Raw genomic sequence first — 13,425 nt, 5'->3', positions numbered from 1 at the left:
GGAGGCCGGAGGTGGTCCGGAATGTGGAAAAAACTTTACTGATCTGGAGCATAGGAAAGGATGAACACCCTAGAAACGAAGACTTAGTGTGGAATGAGGCGTGGTTTAGGGAAATAAGGGGCGGAGCAACATTGAGGATGTTAATGTAGATGGTTGACCGGCTAAAGGAAGTTCTACTATAAACGACTTAGAGTATTTGATCTTCAGCCTGACCCACTTCCTCATCGGTGGAGGTGGGGTTGACGTGGTTATGATTGTTGGAGTGGGGAAAACTGTCTCTTTTGAAAGTATAACGTCAAAGATTGACAAAAGTCACCAGTGCTCTTGCTTTCTGTATTTACTTATTTATATATTGGTGCTGGGGATCGAACTCAGAGGTATCACATGCTAGACAGCATTGTACTGAGCTACCCTAGACTTCTTACTGGTATTATTACACACATACTGGATGATTGCTAGGTGCCAATTACTATGTGGTAAATCCCAGCTCTCAGAGGGCATCAGGCCTGTAGAAACCTGTCTAGCAAGAATTATTAAGGGGCCTGGGTGGTGGCGGCTCATGTCTTTAATCCATGTAGTGGACAGGCAGAGGCAGACATATCTCTGAGTTCGAGGCCAGCCTGCTCTACAGAGTGAGTTCCAGCATGGCCAGGGCTACACTGAGAAACCCTATCTCGAAGAACCAAAAAAGAAAGAAAAAAAGAAAGAAAGAAAGAGCAAAAAAGAAAAAGAACAGGAAAGGGAGAAAAAAAAAACCCGATTATTAAAGGCTGGAGAGATGGTTCGGAAGTTAAGAGCTCTTCCAGATGAACTGAATTTGGTTCTCAGCACCCGTGTCTGTTAGTGGTACAGCTCAAGCTCCAGAAGATCAGACGCCCTCTTCTGGCCTCCTCTGGAACTTGCATGCACATGACACAAAATAAAATAAAATAGCTGGGCATGGTGGCCTGCAGAGGAGGATGGATCTCTGTGAGTTCAGGGCTAGCCTGAACTACATAGCAAGGTCAACCCCATCCATAACAGCTTACCACATCCCAAATCACTTTGTGCCCGTGACAGGGTTCAGCAGGCAGAGGTGCCTACTGCTTAACCTAACAACCTCAGTTTGATTCTTGGGACCCACAGGTAGAAGAAGAGAACTGACTCCCAAGTTGTCTGTGGGGATCTGAAAAAAAAAAAAAAAGCCCCCAAAGGGTGTGGCATTGTTAGGAGGAGTGGCCTTGTTGGAGTAGGTGTGGTCTTGTTGCAGGAAGTGTGTCACTGTGGGGGTGGGCTTTGAGGTCTCCTATATATTCAAGCTACACCTGGTGAGAGAGACCATTTCCTGTTGCCTGTGAGTCAAGATGTAAGAGCTCTTGGCTCCTTCTCCAGCACCATGTCTGCCTGTATGCTGCCTTGCTTCCCGATAGGACAATAATGGACTAAACCTCTGAAACTGTAAGCCAGCCTCCACAGTGTTTTTCCTTTATAAGAGTTGTTGTGGGCATGGTGTTTCTTCAGAGCAATAGAAACCCTAACTAAGACATTGTCCTTTGACCTCCAGATATTCTCTGTGCCCTGTGAGGACCCCCACACATACACACAAACATAGATAAATAAGTAAATAAAATTAAAAAAAAAAGAATTACTTTGGTCATCCAGGCCAGCTTCAGTCTAAGCCATGTAAGAGTTTCTGTAATTTGTTGTTGCTGTGGGAACCTTGCCCTGATTCCTCTTTTCTCGGGAAAGAGGCCTGAGATTCTTATCACTTTGAGACAGTTTCACTATATAAGCCAGGTTCGCCTCGCATTTGTGTCAGTCACTGTTGTGGGATATTTGATTTCTCAGTGAAACCCGAGACTGTGTTCATAAAATCAACCTTGGATCAGGAGGCGGAGCCAGCAACTAGTTGACAGGAATAGAGAGCATGGAGGAGGCAGGAAGAATAGAGAGACTTAGAGTTTTGCCAATTGTTTGTTTGTTTGGGACAGCTGGAGAGATACTCTCTTGCTAAGTCTACTACCAAAAAGGAAGGTCATCTGGTTGCTTCTTGGCTTCTCTGAGCTAGCAGATTTTCACCCCAACATCTGACTCCTGAGTCTTTATTGGTAGAATGATACTTAGTTAAAAACTGCATTTGGCAGCAGCAGAGTGCGGACTGTGGGGCTGCAGGGCTGCAGACAGTAGTTAAAATATCACTAGATTCAGGTGTAGCCGCAAAACCAATGGAAAAAGAAGTCACCCTGCCTCTGACTCTCCAGTGCTGGGAATACAGGCAAGTACCACTTTGCCTGGCTGTGGGAGTCTGCATTTACAATAGCTATCAGCTGATGAGCTAGCCCAGCAGCACACTGTGAGTCTGAGTCTGGCATACCTAACAGTCTGGAATTGGAAGATGGAGGTGATACTGGTAAATGGGAAGATGATCAAATGGGCCGGTGAGTGCTGGGAATAGAGCCCTGCCCCGCACAGGTGGAAGTCCTGCCTCCCAGGCTCATCATTCCACCGCTGGGTCCTACATCCTCATCTGTAACAGGAGTGAGTGTGGGAAGACCTCTACAGCGTTCCTTCTGCTCTGTCCACTGGCACTGGGTGTGCCAAGTCATCATTTTCTATAAATCCTTCTGGGTGCAGAACCCTTATATTTTTGAAGAGGCAACAGAAGAACATACTCTTAGAAAAAAAATGTTTCTCTCCATTTTTTCTATTGTCGAATATTTGGAAAACACACACACACACACACACACACACACACACACACACACACACACACACAAATGTGCCCAAGTGTCTTACCAGGGACAACTGGTGTTTAAACATTTTGACCTGTTTTCCTTCTGTTGTCTCCTTTTTTTTCCTTTTGAAAGAGGCTCTCATTTATCCAGAGTTGTTCTAGAACTCACTATGTAGCCAAGGATGACCTTGAGCTTCTGACCCTCCTGCCTCCACCTCCCAAGTGCTGGAACTACAGGCGATGGGCATCAAGCCTGGTTTACTTGGTGTTGGGGATGGAACCCAGGGCTGCACAGCGGGCAAGGCAAGCCCTCCACTCACCGGGCTCCAGCCCTCTTCTGTTCTCTTTGGAAACAGTGGCTTACCTTTTTCTGTACACACTTGGGGCACATGGTAACAGTCTTTTTTTTTGCGGGGGGAGGGGGTGTTTCGAGACAGGGTTTCTCTGTGTAGCTTTGCACCTTTCCTGGAACTCACTCCGTAGCCCAGGCTGGCCTCGAACTCACAGAGATCCGCCTGCCTCTGCCTCCCAAGTGCTGGGATTAAAGGCGTGTGCCACCACCGCCCGGCAGTGTGGTAACAGTCTCTATCGTTGTGTTTCAAATTTAGATTTCAAGATTGTGTGTGTGTGTGTGACAGAGTCACACTATGTAGCTCAAGTAAGCCTCTAACACGTGGTGATTGCCCTGCCTCATTCTCCCCGGTGCTCAGGTTACAGGTGTGCATCACAATGCTTGGCAACAAAATAGCTTTTACGTATTTTCAAGTCATGTTTACAGTCTAAACAAGACCTGAACAATGGCACCTGATGACATGCCAGCATGCCTCACAAGGCTGCACCCCTCGATGAAAAGCTGCAATCAGTTAATGACTACTGAGAGGGAGGACCAGTCATGCCCAGGGAGAAGCCTCCTACTTGATTATCCAATGTCAAGTGGTCAGCCCTAAAAATACCTACATATGAAAAACACTACATGGACTCAGCGGATTGTATTTATACATGTCTGTATGTATGTATATATATATATATATATATATATATATATATATACACACACACACACACACACATACACATAATTAAAGAAAGAAGGTCACATTTAGTGGCTCTATAATATTCCATTCTGTACTATTCTGTAATATAATATTCCATCTCATCCACACTTTATGTAGCCCCACTTCCATAATTAGTGAAGTTGTTCCTAGTATATGCTATTACAAACAACTCACTTATAGGAATTCCAACCACGCCCCATGGTTGCGCATGCCCAGCAGGACACTTAAGTCATTTCCCCCTAGTCATTTCCAGGTCATACATCCTGCATGACCCATGACCCCGTGGCTTCGTGGTTGCTTAAAGTGCGAGGTGCAACCACGTGATTTTTTTTAAATTAAATTAAATTTTTTTTCTATTATCAGCTTGATACAGTACAAATTCTTATCCTAATAGTGAAATGTTTCACTGAAGCTTGCCCAGTGATTGAGTAAGACCCAAACTTATTATAAGCCACAGTCATCCTGGGGTCCCCCACAGCCACGTGATCTATGCGAATGCGTGGAATAGCCACTTGGGCCTGTGTGCGCAGGCAGCTTGGCTTTAAAAGCCGGCTCCCGTGTTCCCTCGCCCCCTTCACACATGTGTCCTTTCAGCAGGCCTGATCACATCTATCCTCTCCTCATCTTAATAAAACTCTTGTTAGTGGATTCTGTCATGTTTCATGACTTTTCCTTGCAGGGTAAGAGCGCCTCTAAAAACCAACACTCACTGTCTCACAGGATTTCCTCAGGTTCTCACATGCATATAAAGATTGCGAAGGGATTAATGCTTATGAAAAAGTTTTCAAGACCAGGATCCTGAGTGTGGTGGTACACATCTGTTCCCTCACGGGGGAGCCTGAGGCAGGAGGTTTCCTTCAAGTTGGAGGCCGGCCTAGGCTTCATAGTGATATTAAGGGCAATTTGAACTCTGTCTCAGTCAAACAAAAGTGGTCCTTCTGATAAGTTAATATTATCTGATAATTTTGCCTGGATAGTGGAAGTTTCACAGAAACTCCCACCTCTGAGAAACCTTATTCTGTTCCTGTGAGATTGAAGCCAGAGCCTCCTGCATGCTAAGCCCATGTACTACCACTGAGCTGCACCCTAGTGATTATCACCCCAGTTATTATCGCCATAGCTAACTGTGGTGACCCATGTAGACACTGTGCCGCATCTCCCTTTCTCAGTTTATATGTGAAGGAAGTTCGTGTGGTTTTACACAGCCCCAGTCAACTGACCCCGTTTGTCTTGTACCAAAGCCATGACGCTCTTTTTTTTTTTTTTTTGGTTTTTCGAAACAGGGTTTCTCTGTGTAGCTTTGCTCCTCTCCTGGAACTCACTTGGTAGCCCAGGCTGGCCTCGAACTCACAGAGATCCGCCTGGCTCTGCCTCCCGAGTGCTGGGATTAAAGGCGTGCGCCACCTCCGCCCGGCGCCATGACGCTCTTAACCCAGTTAGATTTTGTTTTTTGAAGGCCACCTAATATCATCTAAAAATTCGGGTTGTCTAGTTCCTGCCCAGTTCCCCTTAATCAAATTGTGGTGAAGATAGGTATCTCCCTTCCTTATAAGATCTCCAGGTTATTCTTTGATTAATTTATTTTAAAAAGTTGTTTAAATTCTGAAGTCTTTCATATGTCAGAGTTTAAAACTACAGGCTCCAGGGGCTGGAGAGGGGCTGGAGAGGTAGCTCAGCCGGTAAAGGGCCTCTGGGCAAGAGTGAGGACCTGCATTTGATCCCAGAATGTTGGGGCTGGAGAGATGGCTCAGCTGTTAAAAACTGATTGCCCTTCCAGAGGACCAGGGTTCAATTCCTGACACCCACATGGCCACTCACAACAGTCTGGAACTCTGGTTCCGGAGGAATCTGATGCCCTCTTTTGGCCTCTTAGGGCACTGCATGCACATGGTGCACAGACATGTATGCAGGCAAAACAGCCATGCACATTAAATAAAATAATGGGAAAAGATGTTTTTAATGCAAAAAAGAAAAAAGAAAAGAAAAGCTGAGTGTAGTGGACTGTGCTTGCAATCCCAGCTCTGGGGAGTTGGAAACAAGAAAATTCTTAGGGCTATCCGGCTAGTTGGCTGCCTCACAAAAGAAGGTGGATAGGATGCTGTGGGGTGATGAGTATGTTCACGTGACCCAGGTAACAGGGGCCTCCACAGTTCTGGGTGTCCAGGTGGATCGTGGTACCCAGCATATGAGGTATCCTGGCTTCAGCTGCTTTCTTTCACTTACTATTAAAATTTCCTTTTTTCCCTTTGTTTTGTTTTGTTTTCTCTCCGGATCATTTGTCCCTTTGCCTCTGGAAGGACATCTTGATGGTCGCCAGGTTTTGGCCATGATGAATAAAGCCTCTATGAACATCTGGGCAGCTTTTCATGTGGACACGGTTTTCAACTCATTTGGGTAAATGCCTCCTCTTTTAAACATATTTTTCTTGTTTTCTTAAGCCTCCCTGTCACTCTTAATTTATTTTAAAAATATTTCTTCAGTTTTTCCCTTAAATCTTTTTTTATTAAGTTTGCAATTTCTGCTCTTGTGTTAAAAAAGAAACTTTAGTTTATTAGTGTGTGTGTGTGTGTGTGTGTGTGTGTGTGTGTGTGTGTGTGGACATACACATGCTGCACTGACTGCCTGTAGGTCCTGGGATGTCTCAGGACTTGGCTCTCCTCTTCCAGCGTAGGTCCAGAGACTGAAATCAAGTCGAAGCCTCTTCCCTGCTGATCTATTTTGCCAGTCCTCTTCTTCAATGTTAGAATGTTCCTTTCTTTCTTTTTTCCTTCTCTCTCCCATTTTTTGAGATAGGGTCCCTCACTATGTTGCTCAGGTTGGTCTCAAGCAATCCCCCTGCCTCAGCTGCTGAAGCCGCTGGGACTATGGCGTGTACTAATCACACCATGCTTAGAGTTTTGTCTCTTTGTTGACTTGTTTGCCAAATTTTTCTTTTTTTTCCAGCATCCTGTTCCTGCTGCTTTTGAGCAAAAATGTCCTCTTACCTCTCAGAAGATTCTAATATTACTTGTCCATTTTCTCTGTTTTTACAGTTGCTGATTGCCCCTGGGGGTTTGTTGGATTCATTAGTCAATTTGAACACAGTTTATTGCTGTGAAGCTCAGGCTGGCCTCGAACTCTCAATCGTACTGCCTCAGCTTCTTGACCGTTGAGATTACAGGTGTGTCAGCGTGCCTGACCCAGGTTCTTCTTTTTACCTTCCTCTTTTCCTTTTTTTTTCTGTCTTCTGCATCAGAACTCCTCAGAGACTGGAGAAGCGCTGCTGGCGGCCCCTGGTCTGGGAAGTTTGGTCAGCCTGAGATAAGAGCAGTGTTTTCCTCAGAATGAGTGCTGTGTCTTGCAGTCCCAGGCCCTGCTCTGTTCCTGCACGCTACAGTATAGGACTGTCGTCCTCACCGTGCACCCACATGCCGCTGTCCTTTCCTGTCAGCGTCCTGCATTCCTGCCCCTCGGCCCATGTGCCTCTCCTTCCTGTTTAGGTTGGACAGTAGGGCTGGCTCTGGCCACCAGAACCGTTGCTGGCCTTGGCTGTGCTCACCTGCTGGGCAGACACAGATTGAGGCCAACATCCCTGGACCCAGAGGAGAAACTGAAGTCCATTTGTGGAAGCACTCAGCAGGCCGGAAGGCCGCTGTCCAAGGCCAAAACATGTCACCATTGTTTTGCAGCTCCCAACAGGAAGGGGAGGGTGAGCTTGTGCAAGACCCAGAGGGACGGGAAGGGAAGCCAAGGTGGATGTGTGAGTGGGGCAAGCCATCTGACGTTAAAAAGGGGCCGCCGTCTCTCCTAATAAACAGGGTGGACTATCAGTCTGGATCCTGGTACTCGTGACTAGCCTCGGCATCTTTGGTCCACTGAAACTGTTTCACAGACTCATTTTTTTCCCCCCTTCTGTTTTCAAAGACAGGGTCTGGTGTTGTCCATGATGGCTTTGAACTTCCTATGTAGCCAAGGATGACCCCGGCCTCTTGGTCTTCCTGCTTCCTCCTCCCAAGTGCTAGGATGACAGACACAGCAGGCACCGACACTCTTGTCTTGGTACACGACCTGTTCTTAGCCGGGCGGTGGTGGTGGCGGCGGCGGCGGCGCACGCCTTTAATCCCAGCACCCAGGAAGCAAAGGCAGGCGATCTCTGTGGTTTTGAGGCCAGCCTGGTCTTCAGAGGGAGTTCCAGGACAGCCAGGGCTACACAAAGAAAACAAAAATAAACGAAGAATTTACGAGGCTGACTCTGGGCCTATATATGTGGACACATGTTAGTTCTCTTGGTTGGGATAGATTTCAGTATCTTTCTGTACTAAAACAAAGAAACCAACAAACAGAAACGAACATCCAAATAGATTTCCTGTGTCTCAGAAATTTTTTTAGTTCCTGGAATTTTAAATCTCTTTTGCTATTAAAACATCATGTAGTGAGAGGATGCAGAGAACTCTACAGTGTTGTCTTTATCGAAGGTCCTTAACTATCTGTGTTCTTTTAGAATCACTCAAAAGAAAATGGGGAACCCCAAATGAAAACGTTAGATATGTGAATGCCATGAGATTATGGGTGGTGGACTGCAGCTCTCTGTCTGTCTGTCTGTCTGTGTATTTAGAGGCAGGGTCTCGCTTTCAGCTGGTCTGTAATTCACAGTCCTCCTGTCTCAGCCTTGGAGTGTTGGGATTCCAGGTGTGCCTCTTCAAGCTCTTGTGTTCTTGTCAAACGGGTAATTGAGCTCTCCTGGCCTGATGAAGACCTTCTGAGGTGGGGCTCAGAGGTAGAGCACTTCCCTATCACGCTCAAGGCCTTGGGTTTGAACCCTAGGAATGAAGAACACAAAAAAATAAAGACGATCTAAGTAGTAAAGAAATAGTCTTGGGCACCGGAGCACAACCTCTTCCTAGGACCGGTGATTCCCTGGGAGCCTGGCTGCCTCCAGAATAGGAAAGTTTAGTGGCTTCATTTCTTCCCTGTGGTTTTAGTTGTAGGGTCCTGCTCTCTACTCTGCCACCTTGTGGACATATTGGGAATTGCATCCTCTTCTGAGAGGCAAAACTGAACAGGCTCTTCCAAGCTTCAGCTCCTGTAGCTCCACACCTGTGGGGTCCTCTTTCCACCTGAGCATCCCAGGGTGTGATACAGGCTCTGACTCTCCGGTGTCACCTCTCCAGTCCATTAGAGAATACACACTAAGAGTTTACAGCCCAGTGGAGGAGACGGCCTTTAAAAGGCAAATAACTGGCCAGGCCGTGGTGGCGCATGCCTTTAATCCCAGCACTCGGGAGGCAGAGCCAGGCGGATCTCTGTGAGTTCGAGGCCAGCCTGGTCTACAGAGTGAGTTCCAGGAAAAGGCGCAAAGCTACACAGAGAAACCCTGTCTCGAAAAACCAAAAAAAAAAAAAAAAAAAAAAAAAAAAAGGCAAATAACTGAATATGATATTAATAAATTATGGGACAGAAATGAGTGTGGGAGGAAGGGGAGTTTTACTGAGAAGGCTAAGAAGGGCAGGGAGAAACTTACGTAGATGGGAGAAGTTTCAAGTTGACACCTGAAAGATGAGAAGGAGGTGTCACATGCAAAGGTCCTGAGGTAGGCAAGAACTTGTTTAGTAGAAATGAGTGATTGGGGAGGATTGGAGGGCTGGTGGGAACCGGGTTGGAAAGAGCTATATGCATATAGCTCAGGGCCCACGTAGCACACGGTTAAAGATCCCCCCCCACACACACCATTTTGTTTGGGAAGGTAGTGGAGTTTCTAATTCCATTTTTTCAATCTTTTTTCCCCCCAATGTTTTTAGACAGGGTTCACTATGTAGACCAGGTTGGCCTGGAGCTCACAGAGATCCATCTGCCCCTGCCTTCCAAAGCTGTGTGCCCCCTTACCTGGGCGAGGTTTTATCTGGTGGAGACAGTCAGTGCTGCTGCACGGAGGAAGGATTGACGTGGGCAGCAGGGATGATGGGAGACCAGCTGTGGCTGTAGTACAGGAGCTGTGAATGGGAGAGCAGCAAGAAAGATGGACGACTGCAGGCCCCTGATGTCTAATTCAGTAGCCATTAGCCAGATGCAGCTGTGGAGCCCTTGAAACACGTCAGAGTCTGAAGGCCTGATTCAGTAACACTAGACGGTATGAAATAGCCCAGGTTTATATTTTATGTTTCTTTTTCTGTTTTGTTTTTGTGCGTTTTTTTTTGGAGACAGGGTCTCTCTATAATATCCCCGGAACTCAAACTTAAAGAGATCTGCTTGCCTCTGCCACAAGAGTCCTGGAGGTAAAGGCGTGTGACTATGTAGCCAAGGATGGCTTTGCGCTTCCGACCCTCCTGCCTCCCCCTCCCAGGTGCTGTGATTTCAGACTTATGTCACCATACTCAGTTATGAATGAGCTGCTGGGGCTCAGACCCAAGGCTTCATGCCTACGCTAGGCAAGGGTCTGATACATCCTCAGCCAAAAAAGTTTCTTTCTAATGTATCTATTTGTTTTGTTTGTTTGTTTGAATGGAGGGTCTTACAGAGTATCTCAGGTCCACTTGGAAATCATGATTCTCCTTTCCGAGTCTCCTGAGTGCTGGGATTACAGCTGTGTGCCTATGCCTGGTTCATATTATGTTTTCTGCATTTTTTTTCTCCTCGACACAGGGTTTCTCTGTGTAGCCCTGGCTGTCTTGGAACTCCCTCTTTAGAGCAGGCTGGCCTTGAACTCAGAGATTCCCTCCTGTCTTTGCCTCCCAAATGCTGGAATTAAAGGCATGCGCCACCACTGCCTGGCCCACATTATGTTTTTTATTGGACAGAAATCACTAGATTAGAGAAATGCTTTCAGAGTGAATGTATACTGAACATTTTAGAAATTTCTAGCTAGGTATAGATTTTTTTTTTCTAATTGATGGAAGAAGTTTACTTGATATAACAAAACAACAGTGTTCTACCCAACCACAAAGAGCAGAAAGAAAGGTAAAAAGCCCTGAGGCAAAACATAGATGAAGAGAAACAGGTTAAATTAAGTCAATGAAACTATGAGTATGTGCAAAAAACAAAAAACAAGATCCCTATATATTTTATTACATTTATCTATTTACTTGTGTGTTTCTATAGATACATATGTGTATGGCACAAGAATTCCCTGACACTTGTGTGAAGGTCAGTATTTCAGTTTTTTTCACCCTGTGCGTCCTGGGGATTGAATTTAGATTATCAGGCTTAGTATCCATTTTACCAGCCTGACCACCCCTCCCCACCTCCCCAAAAGAAAAACCAAAAACCAAAAACCACCTCAAAATACTTAATGTGACAAATATACATATTCCTGAAATAATACTCTAAAATTCCTTAGTTCTTTTTTTGAAACTTGTCTTTTATTTATTTTTATTTTATGTGTGTGGGTGTATTGCTTGTGTGTATATCTGTGTACCATGTCCATGCAGTGCCCATAAAAACTAGCCTCTCCTCTAGAACTGGAGTTACAGGTACGGTTGTGAGCCACCATGTAGGTGCAGGGAGTCAAACTCGGTTCTCTAGGAGAGGAGCCAGGGCTTGCTGTGGAATGTTATTTTAACTGGACAAAGATGTGCTACATTTGTTTCTGCTGCCTTTGTTAACAATGTAAAGATATGTTACATTTGTTTATGCTGCTTTTGTCTAACCTGTAAGGATGTGTGTTTGATTATGTAAAGATGTGTTGCATTGTTTCACCTTGCCTGCCTAAGGCACCTGATTGGTCTAATAAAGAGCTGAGTGGCCAATAGCTAGGTTGTTGGACAGAGAGAATAAGAGAAGAGGATGAGAGAGAAGAAAAGAATGAGGGGAAAAGAGGGGGACATGCCTGGGGCCAGAAGCCAGGCAGCCGCCGGCCAGTCAGACACTGGAGGAAGCAGGAAAGGAGGACATATAGAAAGAAAGGTAAAAAGCCCTGAGGCAAAATGTAGATGAAGAGAAACAAGTTGAATTAAGTCAAAGAAAAAAAAGCCGGAAACGAGCATAAGCTAAGGCCGAGCATTTATAACGAATATGTTTCCATGTCCTGATTTGGGAGCTGGTTGGTGGCCCCAAAGAAAAAGCCTGATGCAGGGCTCTTAACCACTGAGCCATCTCCCAGGTTCTTGAGAACTATAAAGACAGAAGGTTGCTAGCTGCAGCAGAGCTCCTAAAACCAAACCCCATGTTGTCAGAAATGAATGGGCAACTGGATGTGTGTCTCACGCCTTTAATCCCAGCACTCAGGAGGCAGAGACAGGTGGATCTCTGTGAGTTTGAAGCCAGCCTTGGCTACAGAGTGAGTTTCAGAACAGCCAGGACTATATAATGAGACCCTGTTTCAGAGAGAGAGAGAGAGAAAGAGAGAGAAAGAGAGAGAGAGAGAGAGATGTGAGGTAACTTTTACTGACAGCACATGATTTCTTTTCCTGTTTGCTGTCTGCTCAAAATACCAGCCCAGTGGCCAGGATATTTCAGTTTTATAATTTTGTTTATTTTTCTTCTTTCTTTTCTTTTTGAGGACATTTCGGTTTAATATCAGTTACCTAGCATTAGCATAAGCTCAGACAACTGCGGGTCAGGTTCTGTTTTCTTTGGAGCTGGCAAAGTGACCACAGGACAGCGGTCATTATTCTGAATGGAGAGCCTTGTGCAAAGAAAAGCCACATCCCTTTCAGCTATAATTTGTTATGTATCTAATGATTTCTTCATATAATATTTATTGATGAATTTCAGAGAACTTCAGCAGCATGTTGGATTCTCCTCCTCTTCAGTTGAGACAGGGTCCTGAGATTCAGGCTTGCACGGAACTTCCTGTGTGGTGGAGAGGACCTTGAACTCCGCTGGCCCTCCTGCTTCTACCCCGCAGGAGCGGGCATTCTGGCAGTGTGCCACCACACCCAGCAGATTTACTTATCTTTACGAAAATAACCTTAAGTCTGGCTAAGGCTGCTTATGGTCTTCCTGATATTTCTCCAAACCCTGTGCAGGAAGAAGTGTGTTATGCGTGTGTTAGTCAGGTTTATGTCCCCGTGATGGAATATCTGAGAGAATCAATTTTTAAAGACAAAAAGTTTCTTTAAACAATTATTTACAATTTTTTTGAGAGTGTAATGTAATTATATTTCCCCCTTCTATTTTCTCCCAACAAACCCTCCTGTGTACCCTCTCACCTTGTTCCTCTTTCCAATTCATGGCTGCTTTTCCTTAAATTTTTTTTAGGTTTATTTTATTGTATATATGAATGTTTTGCTTGAATGCATGCATGTGTTACCATGTATGTGCTTGACTGGAGTTATGAATGTGGGTACCAGGAACTGAATCTGGGTCCTTCTGAAGAACAGCTAGTGAAATTACAGTTATGAAGCAGCAATGAAATAGTTTTGTGGTTGGGGGTCACCACAACATGGAGGACTGTATTAAGGGGTCTCAGCAGTAGGACGGTTGAGAACATTAGAAAGGTTTAGGGGGTTCTAGCGCGTGACTGACTGCTCCTCTTTGGGCCTGTGGTGAGGCAGCATATCATGGCAGGAGCACAGAATGGAACAGAGTAGATCATGTGATTCAGAAGCAAAAGAGAAAGAGGTACGGAGCCAGGGCCCACAATCCCCATCAGAGCACGCTCCCAGTGACCTTAGGACTTCCTAGGTGGGCTCCGCAGTTTTGTTTTTTGCTGTTGTTCTTTGAGACAAGTTTTCTCTGTGT

The sequence above is a fragment of the Peromyscus californicus genome, unplaced genomic scaffold, assembly GCF_007827085.1.
Source record: "Peromyscus californicus insignis strain IS unplaced genomic scaffold, ASM782708v3 Scaffold_3__1_contigs__length_106647218, whole genome shotgun sequence".
Classification (NCBI taxonomy): Eukaryota; Metazoa; Chordata; class Mammalia; order Rodentia; family Cricetidae; genus Peromyscus; species Peromyscus californicus.
Note: the sequence above shows the minus strand (reverse complement) of the source record.